Raw genomic sequence first — 24,945 nt, forward strand, 5'->3', positions numbered from 1 at the left:
TATGTATACGTTTTTAAACTATAAAGTTCTTATTAATAGTGGCTTATATGACGTTTGCAATGCAATAAAATATTAATAAAACGCTTGACAGAGTATATACTATTTTTAATGCAAAACAAAACACTAAACTCGGTCTCTGCATGAAACAAATGTATTAAAATAGCTTCGGCAAACAATAAGTATGCATAAACGCGTCCTTAATTCTCCCCTACATTTTATCTTTATTTCAAATACGCACGCAAACACTTACTGCGTACAGTTCATTGAATGATTAAAATAAAGCAAGTATATATTCATCTTCGTACATGCTTAGTGGGCAATGAAGCATAAAAATCTTTCGATAGCTTTTCTCACGAAGGTTTCACTTGTCAAATATTTGCAAGCGAACAGATAAACGCATAATCATATGCAAATGTTTTAACAACATCACGCAAATCTTCGGCTCATCTAAAATCAATAAAGTTTCTCAAAATCATTGCTTTAGCGTTCAAGATGAATTTTTCTTTCCGTAGTAATCAAACTCTTTGGAAGCAACGAGTAGAATGACGTATTCTTGAAGTTAATTGCATCCCCCAGTTGTTTATGAATTTTCTTAGCCAGTGCGTGATGCAAAATAGCTAAACGCAAGAAACGCATTAAAAGTTGTCAAGCGTTTAATGCTTTAATCGAAAGTTTTGTTGTGTAACTCGTGGGGGGGAAAAACGCATTAATTTATTTCCAGAAGCGTAAGAAGTGCAAAATAATTTGAGAGATTGTTGAAAACTGAACATCCTTTCCTTATCCAACAAAATCTAATTAGAAAAACAGTTTTTATCTTTAATAACAAATTTTTTAATGAAAACTAAAAAGAACATTGATCAGTTACTGAGTAAAAAAACTTTTCAATTCAATTTAAGCTAAATAAGTTGGATATTTTTTTTTTATATAACATGACATGCACCACATGTAATTAGAACCATATGGCAATTGATACTAACTGATATTTCCAATGTCAGTTAGTACCGCAAAATGGTCCAACTATGGGACACTTTTCGATGTTTTCAATGAAAATTTCGTGTGCATTTTTTATTTAGAAATTTGAGGAATTTATCAATGGTAGCTATGCATCTCATCTTTCAAATGAAATGTTTAAAAAAAAATCTAAGTTTTAAAGAAGAGGAAGGGGAGTTTTTTCCCCGTGGCCAATAGTTGTACCCTATACTTATACAACTATGGGCCACCTCATTTTAACCTAGAAAACACATTCAAAACTAGATCTGGCCTGTTGTTGTTTGAGGCTATAAGTTGCTCTCTGCTTGAAACTGCGTAAAATATTTTATTAGTCCATCATTTACCTTTAAAAAAATAAAAAAAAATAAAAAAAGAAAAACCTTTTAAGGTTTAATCATCATTTGTCGTCTCGAGTGAATAAAAAAGTTCAACATGGTAAATGTAGGTAACTTTATTTTTTGTAAGCCTAGGTTGTGACGTAGAAACATTTGAAAACTAGAAAAATCTCACCAACTAAAGTCTAGGTACCTATACTCAGAAGGTACTATATCTCTAGGTACCTATACCAAATCTCGGAAAATACGTAATTCTGAAAAGTTTTAAACGAGATCAACAACAATTTTGAAAACTGAAATGTGAAATCATATTTAACATTCCAAATCTCATCAAAATAAATAATTTTTAAAAATGATCTCAGTTTATATTTGGTCCGGATTTCAGTCAGCCCCTTCTACAAAAACTCCCATGAGTACCCCCACAGGGCGACCCCCCAAGCTTTCTTATGTCTTTTCTTACCATTGTTTACAATAAATAACATAAAATTGGACAAAAGTATCCCTACAGAGAATTAAGTCACTAAAAACCGTGAAATAAAGGTGCCCTCATTGTTGTACCGCAATATTCCCATTTTCGATAAATATTGAGTGCTTGTGAAAAGTATGAAACATTTAAAGTCAACAAGCGGCTTAATTCATAAGTGACAAAATAGTAAAGCAAATCTGAACTTGGAAATTGTATAAGTGGTTTGTTCAAAGTAGACTTTTGGCTCTTCCAATGAGTAAGTCGAATCACGCACAAAAAACGACTAAGTTATTTAAGGTATACAACAGCAGCGGCAATCTCTGATAAAACGTATTTAGCTACCTAAATGGTTACACTACCTGGAGAATATTTTTAAAGAGGCCACTAGGGAGCAAAATCATTACCATGGCAACAGTGGCCCATTGTTGTCCCCTTGGCACAAAGTTGTACCATTTTACGATACCATTTGGAGATTGGAGACAATGTAATGTGAAAGTACGCTGTAGTATTGATATCAATCCTAGCTATTCACCTAAAAATTTGTATCATTATTTTAAAAAGTGAAACTACAACTTAGATTGAATTAAGTAAAGGAATATTTGGAAGTTATTGGAATCCCATAATTTTGCAGAACGCAATGGTATTTGTAACGCTAGAAAATCGCCCGTTGAGGTATGACGGGTGAAAATTGTTTCTACATTTAAATGAACAATTGCCTGTTTGGTGGTATTTGGTCTGTAACTGCAGTGGATTAACCCTAAACTCTAGTAGATAGCGTTAATTGTTGACAACTGTTTTGTTTCTTTACTCTCCGAAAATTACAGTTTACCGGTAAAACAGTTAAACTACTGAATACAGCCTTGTACTGAATACAGCCTGTAGCCTTGTCAAAATAAAGCATTTCTCTGCATGCCACACATTACTAAAAAATGTTATCAAATTATCTTGCTGTAGCCAAATTTCATTGATGGTGACGTCACAGAGCGTTACTCAGTCAGTGAATTGGCTATTATATGTGCGAGGAAGTTTATTTTCCGTGTGTGTAATGTGAGTTAGAAAAGACGATGAAGTCTTTTTAGCTTTTCCCTATAACTTACACAGTTGTTTTCTCCTGGATTTGAGGGGCGTCATACATTTTTTAAGCTGTTACACATTTAAGTGACTCACCTTCTCGAGTTTCTATTTACATTTTATACAATTACACAGTTGTCTCCAACATTTTTTTTTCTCGAGGGCTACAATGCAAGTTTTGGAGATCAGGCGGGCCCACAAAACAACAGTATTTCAATGCAAATGTTTTAATAACACTGCCCTATATACCCACTATTTCTTTTTTAAATAAGGCACTCAGTGGTGGAGGCGATGTGACCGGATGTGATCCGCGGGTCGTAGGTTCGAGACCCTTCATACTGCAATCGGCAATATGTTAAGCCAAAGAAATCGTTCTAAAGAAGTAGGGTCAGATATGGATACGGAAAAACACCAAATACATTTTTTTTTTCAACTGTAGAGCTTTCTTTATTTTGTATGAATTGAAAGATAAAATGGTATGTATTGAACTTTGGACTACACCCTGAAAGTAACTCAAAGTAATAAATGACTTTGATTGCTTATTAATGAATGAAATTATGTTTTTATTTGCCCCAGACAGAAAGGGTTAATGAAAACTAGTAACTTTCCAAGACAGTTTAGTGGCTGACAAGGCGATTATCAATCCGTGGTCCACAGGTCTCATGCGATACGCTAAAATGCTCAAATGTTGTCTAAAATCATCTAAAACGGAAAATACGGCATATATTTTCATTGTCAACCAAACTTAGTAATATAAACAAGAGTATGATTTACATCAGCATCGAATCTTCGGAAGAGACAGGAAGTACTTTCGTGTGCAGGTAAACGGCAGTATCTGCAGAAATGAGTTTTCGAGATATTTGAAGAAACGCGTTTTGGATTCAATACTAATAGGTAAATGTGGGAATTAGACATCTTTTTCGCGCCTTTGTTTTTCAGCGGAAACCAAATAAGCGAGCTTGTACAATAAATATAACGTACAACAGATGACAAAAATGCAAAAAAAAAAAAAAAAAATGAAAAATGAAAAATTTGCAGTTACAGCCCTTTACCTGCACACGGCAGAATAAGACAGGCAGGGCCGCAGAAAGCCAAGGCGGGCCCCTGTTAGTTATGTCGCTGGGCCCCCCTCCCCCCAAAAATAAGAAAAGAAGAGGGGGAAGAAAGAAAATGGGGAAAGGAGGAAAAGGGGGAGAGGAAAAGGGGAAAACACAAAAAATGGGGAGGGACAAAACTGCGGACTAGAAAACAATTCACTCTATTTTAAGTGCCACAACAGTAAAGATCAAAAGAGTAAAATTTACTTAATATTTACATTTTCTCTTATTCGGAAGGTTTTTTCCCCTACTTTCTTCTTTTCTTTTTGTCTTTCCTTTTCCTTCTTTTTTTAGCGTCAGTCTCCCTGGACCCCCCACTCCCCCCCAAATCCTGGCCCTTAGTTTCCGACTAGGGTGGCATGGCTTCTCGTCGGGCCTGAAGACAGGCTTAGTAAATTCCATTTAACCGAGAGAACAGAATGTACAGAGTAGACGGAAACACATTTATTGCACTCAAAAAGCATCAGGGGAAGTGAAATTCATAACTTAATGCTTTTAGTAACTTTCCACTTTAAAAATAAAACTTGGGGAAAGCAGTTACTTCTCGCTTGTGGACCGGCTGAAGAAGGAAACGTAAGATCACTAAAGTTTGACATAAAACTTTATTTCAGTATGACTTTCTCAAGCAATGACAATGTCAAAACTTTATTTGGAAGAACCATGCGGAACTATTAGAATATCTATTTTAGGATGATTAATATGTGATAAACATTATATATTTTATGAACTGGCTGTTTTTTGTGCCCTCAGTTACAAGTCCACGTGGTTAATTCATGTAAAACATTGTGTAAAATGAAATAGTAAGTTCAATGAACCGTTTATTTTGAAAGTGGAGCATATCCATTTTTAAGTATTGCGAGATATTTAAGGTAAAACTTTTCAATAATCAGTTTATTAATGGAGAGCTGGTCCTGAAGAAAAAGTACATTCAATATGAATAAGATTGGCATATGCAACAGTGGTGTTCAAAATGATAACGACAAAAGGAAAAACCGCCAAATCTTTGCTGCATTTGGCCGAAAAGTCATGCAATTTTTATGACTAGTAACGAAAAGTAAATGAAATGTTTTTCATAACTTTTATTGGAAATACAAAGTAATTTTATATTCGCAGAAGGAAGTTCAGACATACATGTGATACGGACAAAAATATTAGGACAATTAGATTTGTGCGTTCTAAAAATCAAAATATGCTTGTTTTTTGTTCTGCAATCTGCCCTCCAAAATATAAACGCTTAGTAAGCAATTGTGGAAGTCACATTCTATTTTTACAGTCATTCCGCTAGATACTAAACTTAAAGAATTTGAAGAAAGCGAAGTGGTTGCTTGAAAAACTTCACAACGTACTGTACGTCAAATCGCAAAAAAAAAAATTGAATAGACAGAAATCTGTCATTAAAAACTTTCTCAAACATTCCGGCGAATAAGGTTGACAAAGACGAAAAGGTAGGAATTCTTCTGTTTTTGTGTCGTGTGTGTGTGTGAAACTAATGGTAATGAGACGAGCTTTGTTAAAAAAAAAAACAGACATCAAGAAATATTAGATGGGAATTTAAGTTACGATACATTGCTCTATTGTCATGACACTCTTAAAAAAAGTTTATAAGAGATCAAGGGTTGACAGTTCCAAAAGTGCATTACAATATCCCATATATTTTTTTCATATTACTCTTTTTTGAGAAGAAAAGCTTTAATTAGGATGAACTAGATGGTTTTTACTACTTCTGGTACGATCTCTGGGAAGGAAAAAAAAAACAAAGCGGACATTTGGAGGTGGTTCAGTCATGGTCTGAGGAAGTTTCGTAACGGACGGAAACTACTATCATATTTTTTGCGGAGTGCAGAATAAATTCTGAGAGTAATGTTGATGTACTGAGCTTTTTTTTTTACCGAAAGCACCGTTAATTACGTGTGGAGATAACTTGTTCCAGGAAGATAATGCCAAATTACATGTTTCTCAAACTTCAAAATCATGTTTTGATGCTAATTTCGGGAAATTAATTTACTGGTCGGACAAAAGTTTCGATCTAAGTCGAATAGAAGCTTTTTGAGGCTCTCTAACACCCGAAGTATGAAAAAATAGAACTAAATATCAAAACAAGCTCATCAACAAAGAACTCATTTTCTCCATCGAAAAAGATAGGATAAAATTTTTCTTGCACGTTCTTTAACTGCCATGATATCAAGACTAATAAAATGAATTGAAAAAAAGAAGAATATTATTGATTACAAAGGTTTTTCAGGAAAAAAACGCTCGTTCTTCTTGTAATTCTGTCCAGTTTTAACAATGATATTTTTTTTTATTAATCATGGCAAAACATTTACATTTTGTATTATCAAATATTCTGCAATCCGCAATGATTTCTAGCATAAAAAGGCATTTTGTGTATAAATTTCACTGAATTATTTCGGAAGTATTTTTTTCTGTGTAATTTTCTGTGTGTCCTTATAATTATGACCACCACTTTAGTGCCAACAACAAAAGTATAAAACATGCCTTGGAGCTCAGGGAAAGCCGTTGTTTTTAGAAAACCAAATAATAGAAGTCAGCAAGAAGCACTACATGGCAGGTAATGACATGTCACATCCTGCTCCGAACAAATGCCACTTTTAACCCCAGCGTCAAAATTGAACTTCAAGTTGTAATAGTTATTGTAATAGTACAGATCACATTACTAAAAAATGAAAATGCTGCAAACATGTAGTTTCAACAGCACCTTTCTGTAATTTCTCTCACCAAAGTGCTCATGTCAGTCGTGCTACATGATGGCCGTTGGTGACATGATTATGTGTCTATTTTAAATTTTACTATATCGTTATTTGTTTAGTCACAATTGCCGCTGTAACAACCTACCCATGTTGCAAATAGTCCCGGTACCCCTTATTAATTAACCTGTATCAACTAGACCCGGTCTGATCTACTACATTTAATGTATATTTGAATTAAAGTGTTTAGTTAGTTGTACGTGTAAAACAAAATATTCTTAAAGTGAGATCATTTTTATGCACAAGTCAAAATATGCGTGTATACTTTTATGAAAATGTATGTGCTAAATTATTATTATTATCAAAACTCATGAATATTATTTGTATATGTAGGAATACATGTATTTATATAAAAATAAAATCAAATGCTTTCGAAAGAGGAGTAATCTTCCTTGTAAGGAACTCTATCCAAACAATGATGGCACCGTGTCAGAAAACTCCCCCGAAGAAACGACAACCAATAAAAAAAATGGGCAAAAGTCGAACTTGAAGAATAAAATGGCAGAACTGCCGCTTGATAGAGCAGCCGTAACATTTTAGTCTTCTTAACATATAAGTCCCCTTCCTACCAGAAATATTGAATGACAACAGAAAAGGCTATCATTTGTTTCGCGTTGGTGGAAGGGGGAGCTCAGTAAAAAGCGAAATAAAGAATCAAACCGAATGTGAAATCGTAGATATAGATTGACAGTGTGTAGCTAGAGTGAACCGAACCACCGTCTACCGAACGAAGTGTAAAAGCGATATTTCGGCGAGACAAAAGAGTAAAGAATAGAGAGCAAGCCGTATCGCGTTTCCGCTTGAAGAAACAACTAGAATAGAGCTGCCAGAACAAGCAGGGTATCTGCTAGTCTTCCAACTTTAGCCTCGTCTTTTCAGTAGACAAAGAAAAAACTTAGCTACCAAGTCTAAAACACTTGATTCAAGTCAAGATGGTTTTAACTTCGAAAAAAAGAAAAGAAAAGAAAAGAAAATCAGGAAGGTTTTCGGTTTAGACGCTGTAGTAGGCAATGTAAATTTTGTCCTGGTCGATTTGATAGAACATTTTAAGATTTGTAGTTTTGTATTTTTATTCAACTAAAAGTGTACGTTGAAATTCTTCAATCCTTCAACCTTTCTGGTGAGAACAGGTAAAAAGCAGTAACTGTAAATATTTTTTTTTTACATTATTTATTTATTTATTTATTTATTTACTTATTTATTTTTTGCATTTTTGTTATCTATTGTATGCTAGCTTTATTGTAAAAGCTTGCTTGTTTGATTTCCGTTGACAAAACAGCTCGAAATAAACGTCCAGTTCCAAAAATTCCCAATGTTAGTATTGACTCCAAACCACATTTCTTCAAATGTCTCGAAAACTCATTTCCATACAGACTGCCAATTAGCTACCCACGGTAGTATACGAGTTAATATTAAATTCCATTTTTTTAAACTAATTTAACATAAATATAAGAATGAATGATTCCATGACGTTCTCAACAATCTCGGTAATCCTAATTCATGCTGGAAGATATTGTTTGTTATCTACTAGTTTTTGCTTATCTATCCTAAATGACTTTTAGTTGCTTTCCAAATTTGCGTGTTGTGGTTCTTTTCTGTGACACAATATTATGAATTATGATACCATTTTCTGGATATTTTTTTCAATTTTTAGCGCAATAAAATTCGCCAGGGAAAATACACAGCCCATTTCCATAAATATTTCTTTCTTTTTTTCCTATGTCATGGGTATAGCAATTCAAATGTCTATACCTTATGTGCAAATAAAAATTTCAAAAAATGCAATGTTCTTTAAAATCTCAAATCACAATAATTCAAGGAATTTAATTTGTAAAGACAAAAACGAAGATCGCTGTGTATTTCAGAAAAAAATACACCCAGACATAATTTTTAGGTTTCCAATAGGAGAAGATCTGAAGTTACGAATGTATAGAATTGAAAGAAAATTGTTCCGATTTTAAAGGCTTCATTAACTACGTTTTTTATTCATGAAATGTAAAAAAGCATCTGCGTGAGTAATTTTTTGGGACGTTTCGATTACTATTTGTTTTGCTAACTATTTTTTAAGAACAAACCTATAATTAAACAAAATATAATAATATATAAGTAAAATAGTAAAAACTCAAAATACGCTTCCTTTTTTTAAATTATAAATTATGAAATATTAATTATAAACATAAATTAATTATAAATTAATTTATATTTATAAATAAAAAAATTAATTATAAATATAAATTTAATTTAAAAATGCATATTTGAGGTTTAGAAATTTGTAACTTTGGAAAAACATATGATGGACATATACGGTTACGTTGTGAGTAATATAAATAATTTACTACTTTTTATTTATTAAATAATCATTATACTTCCACAAACACATATGTCCGTATTGGGGGCTATTTTAATAAAATAAATGTTATTCTAACATTTTAAAACAATAATTTATTTTGCTACTAATTAGTTTTGCCTCTCCATATTTTTCAGATTACAGATGATAACACTAAACTAGACAAAAAATTGTTACAAAGCAATACTTATCTTTCAGGAGAAAAATGCTAATTAAGTAAAAGTTTTTAAACATGTTTTTTCTTGAAAATTTATCGCTCATGAATTTAAAATTTATTTTTCGAAGCAAAGATAACAGTACTAGAGAAGAAAAAACGGAAACCCCAAGTTGAAAAATTATTAATTGACGGAAGAATTATGCTTAGATTTTTATCTTCTTAATTTTTACTTCAATTATTATTTTCCTTTTCTCAGAAGGAAAACAAATGAGAGAGAAACCATTAATTCTGTTTCTTTCTGAATGAAAAAAATATCGCCGTTTACAAAGAAAACTCCCGCTAATCATTGAAAGAGAAAAGTTGCAGGTAGAAAGAAAATGAAGCTTTAATTATTTTATTAATAGCTTCCAGTATTCCTCGCATAACCATTTTTCTTTTCTTTTCTATGTATAATTCTTGTATGTTAAATAAAATAGGAAGAACTAAGGCAACCATGAGAAAAGGAATGCAGAAGATGACAGCGAAATAAATGAACTTCTTGTTTTTAATAGAAAAACATTACCAATTTAAATTTTGAAAACATATACGACATAAGCATTTTCAGAAATATTATACAGAACGCATTTTTATTGTTTAAAATAGTTATTCACTATACAGTTATAAACTATTAATTATTATTTTTTTTTCAAGAAGCACCTATAGGTTAGACTTTCGAAAACGCTGTTGTTATTTGCTTGTCCGTAATAAACTGCTAAGGAAAGATTGGAGCCATTGCCTCGAAAGGTAAAACTTCTTTATTTCCAGATAAGACAGCACAAGAAAGATTTACACCCAATAGAGAGGAAATAGCATCCAGGGCACCGGTGGGAACCCGCAACCTCCGGCATATTAAGCAAGGCTTCTACTATAGTGCCGCGGCAGCCCCTTCTATTACGTTAAAAATTAAAATAGTGCACATCTCTTATTTCTCTACTATCTTACGGCTCATCCATAGAATGTTTGTTTTTTTATTAAATTAATCACTAGTCTGGTCTTTACTGTTTTCGTATTTTCGCTCCTCCAATATTAATTTCATTCCTCTAAAGATGTCAATGGGCATGTTAAATATATCAGAGCTATATCTGCATTAATGGAATAAAAAAAATAGGGGAGGGTCGCCCAAAGTGGGGATTTTTTCGTAATACGTACCATAAATAATACCAAATTTCGTATACTAAGAGTATACGAAAGTTGTAGTTTTTGAATTTTTATCGTAAACCCAATATTTAGTTATTATCAAACATTATACTTACTTGAAAAACCCGCTTTGTCCTACCACGGCAGCCCATAGCGGGTAAGCCGTTCGGGTAAAATGGGTAAGACGTTCGGATAAAGCGGGTAAGCTTAACTAATTTTGATTTGGAACATTTGCCATCATATATGAAGTTATGAATGATTCAACTAATTGACGAGCTAACTGCCTTGATAAATAAAAAATATAAAAAAGTTATACTTATCTAATTTAAATTGAAAATATAAGTCAGTACATTTGTTTATAAAACATCAAAAAAAAAAAAAAAAAAGCAGCGTAAGAAAACAAAGAAATAAAATACAAAATAACTTGAAGGGTATTTGGAAAGGAAAGAATGCAAGAAGCAAGAAAACATTATAGAAATACAGAAAGAAATAAAAAACAAATGCCGAAATCATAAACAAGTTGAAAGGGGAAAAAATCAGAAACCAAATTAGGCCCAACTCTCAAAGTTTTCCAAAAAATAAAATTAAATGAAAAAGGGACAGAGCAAAAAGAAATTAATTTGAAAGAAAACCTGAGTTGAAAAATAGTGCCATTGAAATACGTTTAACACTAAGAAAAGTCCCCCATAATCGAAATCGGTTTTTACACAACAAATATATCGCTCATTTGGATAAAGACTAAAGAGTGCCACAATACAAATTTTTTATTTATTTATTTTTTTTTTCGCTTAAAGGCCTTCAAATGACGCTATCTTCTTTGAAAAATAATGACAGATTTTTTTTTTCGAATGTCAACCACTGGAGAGCAAAACAAACTTACTTTTCTTAATGCAAACTGCCTGGAAAATTCAACGCTTCAACCCTTCAAACGCTTTTCCTGTAAAATTTCATTTCTTCGTATTGTGGCACTCTTCTTCCAAATGAGCGCAATGTTAAAGGAAACATACATGGAAGGGAGAAAAAAAAACTGGGGAAGGGGTGGTGTACCCTGGACGGATTCGTTTGTAACTTCAGTCACCTTGTCACAGGTTTTCCCGTACAATGCATAGGAAAAAAGATACAATCTTTTTTTTTTTTTTTTGTGACCAACTGATAGGGTAAATTATTGCATAGTTAAGGGTTTTTACTTCCTTTTACAAAGAAGGAAGTATTGTATTCGCGAAAAAAATTTCACTCAAAAATCGGCCTTAATTTCCATTTTGCTCACACCCAAATGAATGTTGAGTTTTTTTTTCAACCCGAACACACTTGGATATGTGCCAAGGAACGTACAGACACCCGAAATGTCCATTTTGACGATCCCCGAGTTAATTACAACAAGTTTTCTCGTGACGTCTGTATAAGGGTGGGCCGAAATAAGCCGAAAAAATTTTTTTTTCGAAATTAATTTTTGGATAGCGCGCAAAAGTTGCGTGATGAGCTAGTTAGCACTCACAAAAAATTTCTTGGATATTAAAAAATATCTAGCCGGCGCTATTTGACACTAAAAAACCGAAAAAAAAATGAGAAAAATGAATTTTTGTCGAAATTAAAAAAAAAAAAAACTAAATTCCAAATATTTTGCTGGAATGCACCGAAAATGTTATATAATGAGCCAGTTCGAGCCCATAAAATGTTTCATTGATTTTAATGAGCATTTAACCGCTCCTTTCGGACATCAAAAAAATTGGAGAAAAATGAAAAAATATTGAATTTTTTTAAAAACCATTGTGAAAATTATTTTTCAAAATTAAATCATAGAATAATTAATTAAATAGCACCATTAATCATAGTAATTATTATCACGCAATAATATCATACATTTTCTAGAATTACATATAAAGATAATAAAATTTTGAAAAAGAAATCTTCAAATTTGATTTATAATACCTCATGCATAATGAATATTATTTTTTGGAATAATATTGTCCCTTGTTATCAAATGATGGAAGCTCTTTCCTAGCTTGAAGTTAGGCACGAATGTATCCATCTTGTGCAGTTTCACCACGAACTTATATTGCAGCTTCGGTTATTAGTTTCACACAACGTTTCACAGCTTCCGTGTGACAGGGAAATTTCTCGAAACAGCTGTAGGCTGTTCTTTGCACATTTCTTTCAATTGTTGGTCTTTTAGCTGCATTGTAAGATGTGTCTCTGGCTCTAATGAACTAAATCAACATAATCAATGTCTTCAAAATTGAGTTTACGACGCTTAAAAAATCGTAACCATCCGAGTTCTTCGTCTTCTTATTTCTAGAGTTCAGAATGCACCTAACAGCTAATTCCCGAATGTATTTTCTTGAGTCAAACAACATTGTCAACAGTAGCTTTTCAGGATGAGCGAAATATGCATTATTTGTTACCTTATCCACTTTTCCAATAGCCATTTTTCTTACTGTTCTTTGATCAATAAGAAATTGTTTTTCTCTATCAGGGACTTTTGCTGTTTTTCTGCAATTACTCGAATATAAATCTGCGCATTTGCAGGCACAAATGTCAAACAAAGTCGTAGCCTCTGCTTTAAATTTGCCTAGCTTTGATTGTAAAAGTTGCGTCTTTATATTTTTAGCATTTTTTGTTGCGCTATTATATTTAGAATAATAAGATAAAATCATAGTAATCACTCTCCTCATCGAAACAAGGGGAAGGGAAGCACGCCCCCAAATACCAATACCTTTTTTTGCAACTACAGCGGCCACACTTGCTGAAGATGGTTGCTTACTTTCTTCTCCCTTTATTTGCATCTTAGTGATTTGATAACATCTGATAATGCCCTCATATGTTGGAAGAAATAAAGCATTGGGAGGAGAGAAATCTCTTCCAGGTCCAAATAGAAGACTACTTGTGCTTGCTCGCGTTACTTTCTTTTTCGCGCGTTTCTACGTAACAGTCGTGTTGTATACCAAAACAAAGATAATAATGCAATGACATTCGAAATGTCCGGCTCCCGTTTAAAAGATTTCAGAGGATTCACATTTTTTTTTTAATACTAAAGAGCTTTATTTGTCAAACATATATAAAATAGTTATAACATAATCTTAGGAATAATAGAAGCAGTTGAGCGCCGTTTATTATCCAGGAGAAACAATTGGAACCGAAGATTTAAAAATTACCATCTTATGTAACTATTTTTTATTTGAGTGTGTGCATTTTTTAAAATTGGCGAACAAATGTCGCATGAAATTGATTGAATTTTCACTGTTTTTTCTAAGTAACGTATTGCGTAACATTTCAGGTATTTACTTATTTTGAAACTACTTTTAACTTTTTTTTTTTTTTTTTTTTTCATTTTTCCCGTGTTTCAGTCTTAAAGGAGCGTAGCTAAATATTCTACGAAATGTATAAGTCTTTGAGAATTTCAACTAATTCACTGACAGATACTTCTAATGTTTGCTAAACTAGCTTCAAACTTTTATTTTTAACCCCCCCCCCCCGACCCCTTTTTTTTGAAACAAATGCATTTTTGCCCTTTTTTTCAGTTTTTCAAGGTCAAATAGCGCCGGCTGAATATTAAACAAATTTAGCGAAATTTTTTATGGGTAATAACGGGCCCATATAGCAACTTTTCCGCACTATCCAAAAACAGATTTCCAAAAAAAGTTTTTTCGGCCCACCCTAGTCTGTATGTACGTATGTATGTGCGTATGTGTGTATGTGTGTATGTATGTCGCATAACTCAAGAACGGAATGTCCTAGAAAGTTGAAATTTGGTACATAGACACCTAGTGGGGTCTAGTTGTGCACCTTCTTTTTTGGTTGCATTCGGATGCTTCAGAGGGGGTCTTTTGCCCCATTTTGGAGGGAAATCATTGTTAATTTCGATGTAAACTCAAGTGGTGTTATAATTTGGCTGACACTTGGCAATATATCGCCAGTCTTTTGGTCACACAGTTTTGTCACCAACTTGGCGACAAATTTACCATTTTTTTTTTAATTTTTTATTATTATTATTATTATTTTTTATCTGGCTTTAATTTGGCCACTGTTGGTGATATTTAGAGAGTAAACTATTGAATCATACTAAAACTGCCAATAATGAGAAAATGACATTAAATTGGAGTAAAAGGAAGTCATGTGATGCACACATCAGCTCGTTTAAACTTGGATTGTTGTTGAGATGTGATGTTGCAGTTCTAGTTAATGGAAAAAAAAAACTAATTCTCACGCTATTAAAACTTCGAAATTGCACTTTTATAGCTGGGAAATTTTCATTAATTTTAACTATGACTTATATACATATTTTAAAACTAGTTGGAATGTTCTGGTTGGGTCCTCGTTTAGTTATATGCACACTGAAAACTATTACTGATTGCGCTAACTGAATTTAATTTTATCCCCGTTAAAACACATTTTTCTTGTAGGTATCTTAACAAATGATATTTTACCTCTATGTCTTTTGTTTTTAAGCAAATTTAATGCAAGATGTGTTATACAAATTGTGTAAGCCAATTTTCTTAATATTGTTTATAAAATTTCTCGTCGTTCTGGGACTAGACATGAAAATTCATATCATTAGTTATTTTCCCCATGATCAGTAGACACTTTTAGTTTAGTAGCAAATTGTCTTTTGATACTATCATTAGCCACTTAATCCTCGATTTGTATTCCTTAAGGAGGCAAATCAGAAAGCAATCTTAAAATCAGAGTCATCGCTTTAAATTTCTCCGAGGGTTAGGGGTGGGACAGAGGTTGTAAAATCAATGCATATTATAATCTAACACAGCTAAAAATTGCACCCACATTTGTGTGGGTGTGATATATTTTTACATTAATACAACATAGTTTCTTGTTCTACGCATAAGGTAAGCGTCGAGGACGAAAATATCGCACATGTTCCTAATATCACCCATCGTAATTTCCAAACGATTAGTGCCGCGACATCGATGATGAACCATGCTATGTCGACTCACCAGAAACAGCAAAGAATTGTAAACTTTGAATGCACAAAAGCGTCTTCTTTTTGCAATGTGATTTTTACTTCCTTTTACAAAAAATTAAGTATTGTATTCGCGAAAAAAACTTCACTCGAAAATTGGCCTTGATTTCTATTTTGCTCACACCCGAATGAATGTTGAGTTTTTTTTTTCAACTCGACGACACGTGAATAAGCTCCTAAGAACGTATAGATATCCGAAATATCCATTTTGACGATCCCCGAGTTAATTACAATGAGTTTTCTCGTGACGTCTGTATATACGTATGTATGTATGTGCGTATGTGCGTATTTTTGTCGCAAAACACAAGAACAGTATGTCGTAGAATGTTGAAATTTGGTACGTAGACTCCTAGTGGGGTCTAGTTGTGTACCTCTTTTTTTAGTTGCATTCGGATGTTCCAGAGGGGGTCTTTTACACCTTTTTTGGAGGAAATCATTGTTAATATCAATGCAAACTCAAGTGGTGTTGTAATTTGGCGAGCACTTGGCGATATATCGCCAAGCTTTTGGTCGCCACGTTTTATCGCCAACTTGGCGACAAATTTGGCGGTTTTTTTTATCTGTTCATTTTGTCCACTATTGGCAATATTTAGAAAGTAAAATATTAAATCACATTAAAATTGCCAATATTGGAAAAATTAATCTGCATAAAACGTTACGAAAGGCGCATACATCGAACATTTGTGAGTGAAAAAAAACTATGACAGTTTATCTTTACTTTTTTGTATAATTTTTAAAGTGTTTCTTTGCTTTTTACGAGGTACTATTAGTATTGATTTAGGTGTAAAAGGAAGTCATGTGATGCACACATCAGCTCGTTTTTTTTTTGTTTTTTTTTTCTTTTTTTTAGTAAAGTGGTTTAAAAAGAATGAACCAGTTAATATGCAGAACAAGGGGTAACTGGCTATAAGTTGAATTATATTGAGTTCAGGTTTACAGTACGAATCTGGCAGTAATGATCACCTAATTTGCTTCTCGGGTTGTTTCTTAATAGACCACCAAAATGCTCCAAATAGTATCACTCAGTAGACGATACATAGAACAGAGGGGAAAAGCCAGAACATCCATTTCAAACTTCTCAGCAACTTCCGATTAGTTTGATTACGGTAATATCAACAATATCAACCCTTTCATTGCCCTTTCCATCAAGTTCCTTGAATCAGCATTTATCGTCACCAGTTCCATAAACATACCTAAAAAATAAAGAAATTAACAGAAATAAAGGTAAAAAATAGGTCTTTTTTCATTAACTACAATCTTGTTAAACTAAAAAGATACGAAACGCGAGAAATAGAATAATTTCTCTTAATTCAACCGATTCGGCTGATGACGATGAGCCACCATGCGAATAAACGGATAAGAGCGGCAGTGTAGCAATGACGATGATAACGCACCATTATGCATTTGTGAAGATTTTTGTACATGTAGCAAACTTTAAGAAACTTAAGAAATTAGCTTATATATGAAAATATGACCGACAAAAGCAGATTTTTTAGTTCTTTATTGGTTTATTATTTTCTCATTGATGTTCAGTTAATCCGCTGTTCTTACTTTTAAAGTTGCTTGCTTATTTGCATCACTCTTTTGTCAGACATCTTTTGATCCATAATTTCATTTCTATTGCATTGATAAAGTCATTCCTTTTAACGCCGAAACACGTGTCTTCAGTAATCTACAATTTCGAGCAATTAAACGTTGTTTTTTCATATTTTACCTTTCAGTCACAAGGGTATTTAGTAAACTCTTGTAGTGAACTTTGGTAAAGATGTAAGTGTTTTCATTAGTTTCATGAAAAATATGAAAAAAGAGAAAGAAAAACATGACTGTAGGGTCAGAGTCAGACTGATTTTGTGGTAAAGGATTCTGAGTCGTTAGAAAATATGCTGAGTCTGGACTTCTTTTTTTCTTTAGTTTTCATTGACTCTCCTTACATTTTCAAAAAACTGACGACCAATTGGTTCGATTACAGATATAAAATCCTACAAATAAGAAAAGAACTGCCATAGGCAACCAGCTGGCTTGAATATTTATCAAGTTTTCTGTAATAGTTACATGCACCGAGAGCATTTGATTTGCATATTTTTTTAAAGTTTTAAACTAATAACTACTGTCAGCAAACGGATTTGTTGACTAATGTTTTCCAAATAGAGTTTTTTTTTTCTTTTTAATTTGAAGTTATCAATTTCAAATAAAAATAGTAATATACTTTTTACTTCGATCTCAGTGATAAAATAGTATTTTACTATTTTGGTTAAATTAATTAATTATTAATGTAACCCTAAAAACTAAAAATTAAATCACTGATTAAAACACAAGTAGAACAGGAAGCTATTACTTGAAAATTAAAAAAAAAAAAAAAACTCATCGTTATTTAAATTTATTTAAAGAGTCATTTAATTTCAGTAAGAATTCAGAAGAGTAAAATAATGTAAAAAAAAGTCAAGCAATAAAAGTTAAAACGAATATGAAACAATTTATTAAAAAGCTCCCCTTATATAAAAAAAATATTGTTATTAATTAGAACAACTTTACAATAACTAAGCAATAACTTTACTTTGACTGATTAACCCTTTAAAACCATACAATTATGATTATAAGAGGTTTTTGATTCCAAACACCAGCTAAGCACCGGTAAATATGCAGTTTCGGATCTAAAGGGGGATTGGGGGGTAAGTCGGCGCTTGTAGTTTGGTAGAAAATTTTGAGGGGGCGGCAAATTCAAATAATTTTTAGTGCGAAAGCGCGAAAACTTCATAAAAGGAATTAATATTTCAATCTCTGCTTATCTTCTTTTCCTAATTCTCATGAGGGTTGAGGGGAAATAAAAAATAGCCGGAATCATAGTCGACCATTTTCCTTCCGACTCCCAGGCAATGAAGAAAAATACCCACAAAAAAAGTATTTTCCAAATTTTTTGCTTTTTAATCCACTACATTTGTTTCAAAATGTATGCAAATGCATGTATAAATAAAATAAGTGTTGTTCTTAGATACTTTCTCCAATTTTCCTACACTTTCTTGTATGGCCAATATTAGGAATACTGAACAATGATTTAAGAAACTGAAAAATGTGAAAGTTTAGCAGTTTTTCATTTACACGTCCATCATGCTGATGATATTAATATTGTTTTGCTTGAACGTCTAGCCACATAGTGTTGCAACAACTAAAGCCCTCGATCCGTCTCTTAAGTGGCGACACGCTCCATCGTCCGCCATTTTGTGTCGTTCCGCAACTTTCTCCCTATCTCAATAGTAGAAAAATACCGAGTTTCGCTCATTGAAAAGTATATTTTTATCAACGAATGTTTGCAGGTTTTTAAGGGTAACTTATGTAACTGACAATATACGTACAAAAATGTTGAATTTTATCTTAGTAAAATGTATTTTTTATTATTAAACCGCATATTAGTAAAAATGTGTTTCGAAGGAATTTTCGATATTTTTAGGAGTAATTTCTTTTTTTTTCCACCATAAAGACCTTCTGAGTTACAAATTACCTGAAGTGTTTTGAATATGCGATTTATTGTTAGAAATTTGATGTAGTAGAAAAGTAGTGAGCTAAATTAACTACGTTATGAATTGTTTGTAACTTGGGCAAGAGTTTGAACTTATTCATGTATCATTTATATTACTAATGAGTGTAGTTTTCTTCTGGAAAATTATTCACATCTAAAAAATTGCAAAATTTCTTTTTGCCTTAATTAATAAGGTTTATTTTCAGCAGGACTCTTTTTTTTTTTTTGAATTTTACCAACACTTGCTTGTTTTTCATGACGATTTTACATTAAAAAAATGCCTTTTATTTAAACCAGATTTTTAAAGATACTACTAAGTTCTTAAAAAATCAACAAAATTATAATAAAGTGTTTTAACCAGTTTTAAATCAATATTAAAAAAATAATATTAATTGAATCATTTGATACCAATAGGAATTCAAATAAAAGAGTGCAGATTACATCTTTGACGAACTGTTATAAATTGCAATAATGAATTTTAATAAATCAACAGACTCTAGAATAAATCATATATATTTTTTTTATTGAAGCATTTTCGTGTCGAAGTAATAATTAAACGAAAACAGCATTTTTCCGGACAAAAAAAAATAAATAAATAAAAATAAAAATAAAAAATAAATAAAAAATATAAATAATAAAAAAAAAAATCTTCATATAATTGTATAAATTGGCTTGAGTTATATGTTACTGCAATCTCAAAGAAGCTTAATTTTTTAATAAATAATTTCACATTTTTAATATCTTGAGATTTTAGCACAAAATAGATGAATAATTAACTTGGCAACACACTGAAACTCATGCCTATGACACAATTAAAAGAAAAACTATGTTTTCTTAAAACAATTTTGCTACAGTTATTGAGACATTTTGAAACTAACTAAACAATAGAAAATTTACACTAGAAATAAATAAAAATAATTAGCATATTTAAATTCTGACGGCTTTGTTCTCTTAAACTCAGAACTATCAGTTTTAAAAACAGGGCAAATATTTTACTGCTGCTAGAAATTTATTAGGTGCCGTTACATAGTTAAGCTTCACAATATTTGAAGGTACTATATATGATTTTAGTGAATATCCTTATCATACCATAAAAATCAACACACTATCAGACATTTTCATGAAAAGTAAAAAATATTACGATTTCAACAATAATTTCAAAAAGTATCTGAAATTCCACATAATTGAATTGAAAAACAGAAGATATCTGTATTTGCAACAGTATTTCACTATTAGTGGAAAAGTGTTTGAAATTTGAAATGATGTTACACACAAACTATTTTTTACGTTAAGCAATGTGCGAAAAGTACATGATACATACATGGAGTAGGTAGATGTATTAAAATTAATTTGAAATACCAAATAGATGTCAGTTCTTTATGATAAAATATTTACATAATCTATGAGGCGGCACTTCATTTCATTTACCCATAGGTAATCGATACAACTTTTGACCCGATTTTGAACTGTTTGAACATCTAAATGCACTACACCAAGGCATCGTCACATTTAAAATAGCTTTTGATGAAAATCACGAAGAGCAAAGAGAAAATATCTGGTATTCCGCACAGTGAAATCACACAGGCAGCGACACAAAATGGCGGACTGAGCCCACGTGATTGCCCACCTCCAATCGCAGTCGAAAGCGGCACGCAGTGCATAGATCAAAGTATGTCGCCACTTAAGAGACGGATACAGGGCTTTAGCAACAACGTCAGACAAATTTCCTACTTTATTGAGAAATATTTATACCTTATGTAACTTGCTTCCCGAAAGTATGCCACCTTTTTAAAAGTAATTTTGCTGAAAAAGTTGTTTCCCGCTGCCGAATACTTAATTTTGGCGTTTATTTGGTAAAATTTGGCCAACTACCAATTACTACGATGGATCGGTGCATCTCTACTTACAAACTATCTCGTCGATTTTTTCGGATGTTTCTTCCGATATAAGTTCACTTCTTATGAATAAAAAAAAGGATTCCTATAGTAACCGCAAAAAATAATCATTTTCAGTTTCAATCATTGTTTTTATCGTTTCTGATTTTCTGCACAAAATCAAAATTTTGCTTTCTAACGTTATTGCGGCATGATGGCTGACGGTTTTATGCATTTAGAAAAATCCATCGACGGCAGCTGAGTCACGCAATCAATAAGTCAATTTTATTCGTCAGCGTCAGTGCAACGACTACTGTAAAAACTTTCCGGTTTTTATTCAGGACCAAGTTAAATCATTTAAAACCTAACTAAAAATTTATTTAGAATTTGATCTTTTTTTTTTTTGGAGGGGGGGGGGGCATAAACTTTTTTCTCAGTACAATTAGTTTTTCTTTTTTTAGACAAGAAGACTGGTTTCGCCCTTAGATGTCACTTAAAATGTTTTGCATTATCCAAAAGTTTCCCTCTGTTTAACCTAACAGGAAAAAAAATCTATGCATGATTTTGCGGTTTGCTAAATTTGCTTTCCGAAACAGTTTGACTGAAAAAAAAATCCATCTGATTGATGAAGATTCATATAGGATTGAAGTTTAAGCAAAGAAAAAAAAAAGTTATCCTGAACTGATGAAAAATTAATGATTATTTTTTTAAATTTCTACTTCCTTTTACAATTTACAGTCGAGCCCGCTTAATAATAGCCATTTTTCCACGGAAAATATTCTAGTAAACGGCATATTCCATTAGAAGGTATTAAAATAATAGAGAACAACAGTTTGGTACATTAAAAATGTATTACATTATGCGGGATATTCTTTTAACCGATGTTCTAATAAGCGGGCTTGACTGTATTTTGCTTAGTTTTTTTACTTCCTTATACAAAAAAGGAAGTATTGTATTTGCAAAACAAATTTCACTCAAAAATCGGCCTTAACTTCCATTTTGTTCAACCCCGAAAGAATGTTGATTTTTTTTTTTCACTCAAAAATCGGCCTTAACTTCCATTTTGCTCAACCCCGAAAGAATGTTGATTTTTTTTTTTCAACCCGACCACACGTGGATAAGTAAGTGTCTAAGAACGTATAGACACCCGAAATATCCGTTTTGACGATCCCCGAGTTAACTACAATGAGTTTTCTCGTGACGTCCGATGTACGTATGTATGTATGTGCGTATGTGCGTATGCATGTCGCATAACTAAAGAACGGTGTGTCTTAGAAAGTTGAAATTTGGTACGTAGACTCCTAGTGAGGTCTAGTTGTGAACATCACTTTTTGGTTGCATTCGGATGTTCCAAAGGGAGTCTTTTACACCTTTTTGGGGGAAATCATTGTTAATTTCAATGCAAAATCAAGTGGTGTTATAATTTGGCAAACACTTGGTGATAGATCGTCAAGCTTTTGGTCACCAAATTTGGCGGGTTTTTTTTTTTTTTTTTTTTGGCCACTATTGGCGATGTTTAGAGAATTAACTATTGAATCACATCAAAATGACCAATAATGGGGAAATAACATTAAATTGGTGTAAAAGGAAGCCATTTGATTCACACATCAGCTCGTTTAAGACAAAAATCAGGTAATAGTTATGATGATAATAATGACCTAAAAGTGAGAACTCCTTGCAAAACTGTTTTGTACAAAAAAAGGTTTAGTTCGACTGTTCCTCCAAGAGTCTATATTTAAAAACATACTGATCAATATACGCCAAAATTCCTAGCGCGTAAATTTTTTTAAACCCTTTTCGTGTTTTAACAATAACTTTTGAACTATTTTTAAAATATGCTTTTAGTGCGTCATATATTACCTGAATTTTTTCTTCTTTATTTATCTTATTTTTTACTTTTTTATTTCTGTAAAATTGACTAACATTTATGCATTTACTCGAAAAACTTTAATATCTTTTTTTTTGGTACAGAGTATATTCCTTAGTAAAGATTTAAATAGTCTCAAAACAGTTAATATGTTCATAAAATACACTGCCAGCTCAGTTAGCTGGCAGTGTATTTTCTGCCTTAGCCCTTTCTTAGGACAGTGTGTGTGACTTACTTCATAATATATTATTTGTAGTAAATTTGAATGCAGTTTAATTGACGAAATTTCCTGTAGTTTTTTGCTTTCCTTCTGTAATCCATATTAGTTCTTCAAATTATATAAATGACCTTGAATAGTGTATCCTAAAAACTCGAATATTTTCCTTTAATTTTACATCCAAAAGCTACAACTTTTCGAGCATTGCTTCTTGAAAAGAAACTAACTTGCGTCGCCATCTATTAACGAAAACTTAAACTACAAGGTGACTAAATTAGAATCCACACAAGACGTCGACATTTAAAATTTTAAAACAACGTAACTTTGTGTAAAAAAAAAAAATAAATAAATAAATAAAAGTTTTCTTCTTCTCTCTAGGTTTTTTTCTTCAAATATTTATTAACACATTTTTTTTTTTTAATACGTAAACTTTTTTTTCCAAACAAACGTGATCTTAGATTATGAAATAAGATTCATTAATCATTTCATTTAACTTCAAAGAAAAAAAAAAAAATAATAGTAATAAAAACCTGCATAGAAGTGAGCGGAAAAAATATCCATGCAAATTGAATGTCGCATCGTAGATATTCAGTTAAAAAACCTTAGCGAGTAATTCTACTTACTACATTCACAGATATGAGTAATGTTAAAATAATGAAGTATGATTACAATGTAGCATTTATGAATATTTATACTTTTAAGGATGCACTGCCCCATTATTTTATAATATACCAAGAAGTAATAAAAAATGTAGCCAGTGCATCCACGGGAATATAAATACATACATTAATGCTACTTTATAAGTATATGTAAGTTCATTTGTAATCATATTTAAATCTTGGAATGAAAGTTGAATATTACGAAAAGGTTCTTTTCGGAAGATCTACGATGCGGCTCTGACTTAACAAAATGCGATATTATATATATATATATATATATATATATATATATATATATTTCCCCTTATCTTTGGTAGCTGCAGTCAGTAACTGTTTAGCATTGGATTGCTTGTTATTTCATTTCTTGAGAGTAGTAATATATGTTGAAGCTATTTTTATGCCTTTGCAATTTGGACTGGCCTTGATTTAGACGATGTCCGCAACTATTACGTTAGTTAATAACGCTTAGCTTCTTCCGAATTTCCAGTGAGGCTATGATCAAACATATTGTATGTTTAAGCGTGAATAGTTTCAACATCCATGTTAATGCTTTATAAAACAAAACCGTTTGTATTACTTGTCCAGTTGCAATGGAGATACTTAGATTTTGTTCCGTTGATGTTCACTTATAAGTATTAAGTGAATATTTTAAGACATGTTATTATATAAATTTATATTTTTTGTTGATATGCATTTCATGGGGTTCCAATTGTAACTGCTTTTGGATTTATCGAATTATTTTTAAGTTATCCTACATACCTATGTGCGCAGTGTACCTATGTACTATTTGCTGTAACCAATGGAAACTGATAAATCACGCAACAGAAAAGTTGAGATTTATATTTTAAAAGCAATCACAGAAAAGTTATTCCGAAATACTCGAAAACGGTTTGGATATACAAACATTGATTCAAAAAAAAAAGTAATAATAATAATAATAATTGTTTAATTCATTAAAAATATGGTTATGCAAATGTTTTTCAGTATTGCAATATGCTTCATAAAAAATGTGACAAAATTATTTATCTTTATTTATTATTATTTATATTCATTTCAAATATTTATACCATTAGAAAATAACCCAGTTATTTATTAATAAACAACATAGTTATGCAACTATATGCATATGCTTATTCATTTTGTTAAATGTGGTTAATATTAAAAAATTGCTTAACATTAGTTGCTCCGTAAATAACATTTCCTTTGAGGATATACTATGGTTTAATATAGGACAGTCAGGAGGAATGAGTCAGTGGCAAAAATGGAACATCTGCATTTACATGTCGAAATAAAAAGTAATATTATTTCAAACTTGTCCAATACAGTCATTGTTTTAAAAGTGATCATTTTTACTTCCTTTTACAAAAAAGGAAGTATTGTATTCGCAAAACATTTTTACTCAAAAATCGGCCTTAATTTAAATTTTGCTCACCCC

Source organism: Uloborus diversus, chromosome 10 (assembly GCF_026930045.1).
Source record: "Uloborus diversus isolate 005 chromosome 10, Udiv.v.3.1, whole genome shotgun sequence".
Classification (NCBI taxonomy): Eukaryota; Metazoa; Arthropoda; class Arachnida; order Araneae; family Uloboridae; genus Uloborus; species Uloborus diversus.